The following is a 1,371-nucleotide window of genomic DNA, read 5'->3' on the forward strand; positions in this document are numbered from 1 at the left end:
TCATCACCCAGGTTATACCAACAATTCAGAGAGACAATACTGTAACTCTGTCATATCTACTCCAAATTACATCAATCAAAATGCAGAAAAAAGGTAATATTCCAGAGGATTTAATCACTTAAATTGTAGTATTATGTGTTATATAATTAATGAGCAGGATGCATCTGGACTGAAATAGGGCAATAATAACTTACACAGTGCATTGTTGATATGACAATCCATGTTTTGATGAACAGCCAGCAGCCAATTTATGTAATTTCAAATCTTGCATGCTGCTGATAAACAAGCATCAATAACATTGGAATCAAGCTCACATGAGGCATCTATAATTGGAGAAATTTCCCCAAGCTTTGATGGCTGTGAAGCGTTCACTCTGAACTTCTCACATAGCTGAAGCCAAGAGGGAAGGAGGAGGCAAGAATGGGTGGATCTGGGATCAACCCCCATAAGTGAGCAATGAGCAGTTACAAGATACTCAGCTGGCCCAACATGATTATGCATACTGTAGGAAGTACAGATATACAAAGCACTACAAGAGGATGGCAAGACTGCTGACAAGATGGTGGTTCAAGACAAAAGATCAATATATTATGTAAGATATCCAAATCTAGCTATATACCATTGTTTGACTATGGCCTCTGGGCATTCCCTTCCAATCCTATATCACAATGGCATATACCCCACCACCCAAAACGATGATGCACAAGAGGCATTTGAAAATCTGATGTACAACTATAAATACTTGTGGGTGTGGGCCAGTGCTTTGCATGGCATGTATGAGTCCTTTCTGTGGACTCTAAATTTAATATTAGGAAATTGGTCATGTAATCACTTTATGATTTTCTGAGTTTTGTTCTATATTTGCAAATAGACCCTGAGCTCTGAGCCTAGCCATCAATATCATAGCAACAATGTGTGGTATTCTTTTTTTTTTTTTTTTTTTTTCATTTTATAGCAAATTTTCCCAATTTTATAACTATTTTTCTGTTTATGGTAAAATATTCCCACAGTCCTGTTTGCATATATCTCAGGAAAGAGGATGGTTAGTTATATTTTGTGACCTATAATAGCATGCTCTATATATTTGTGATGAATTTCCTTTTTTGGGTTAAAATTCCCACGGTATCAGAAGCACAGCCTCTCACTTAGCTCCATAAACAACAATTGTAGCCCCTTTCCTTACCTTTATAGATATATATAAATAATGTCATGCAGACCATTCCTCATTGAGAAAAACACAAAATACTGAAAAAATTGGACACTTTTTGGAAATTGTCATGCATTTTTGACCAATATCTCAAAGAGCAAGAAAGCTGGTCTCAAGATATAGTCACATTGCATGATCTGACAATATTTTTACATGGTTGTCTT

This window comes from Laccaria bicolor, genomic scaffold (genome assembly GCF_000143565.1).
Source record: "Laccaria bicolor S238N-H82 LACBIscaffold_43 genomic scaffold, whole genome shotgun sequence".
Taxonomy (NCBI): domain Eukaryota; kingdom Fungi; phylum Basidiomycota; class Agaricomycetes; order Agaricales; family Hydnangiaceae; genus Laccaria; species Laccaria bicolor.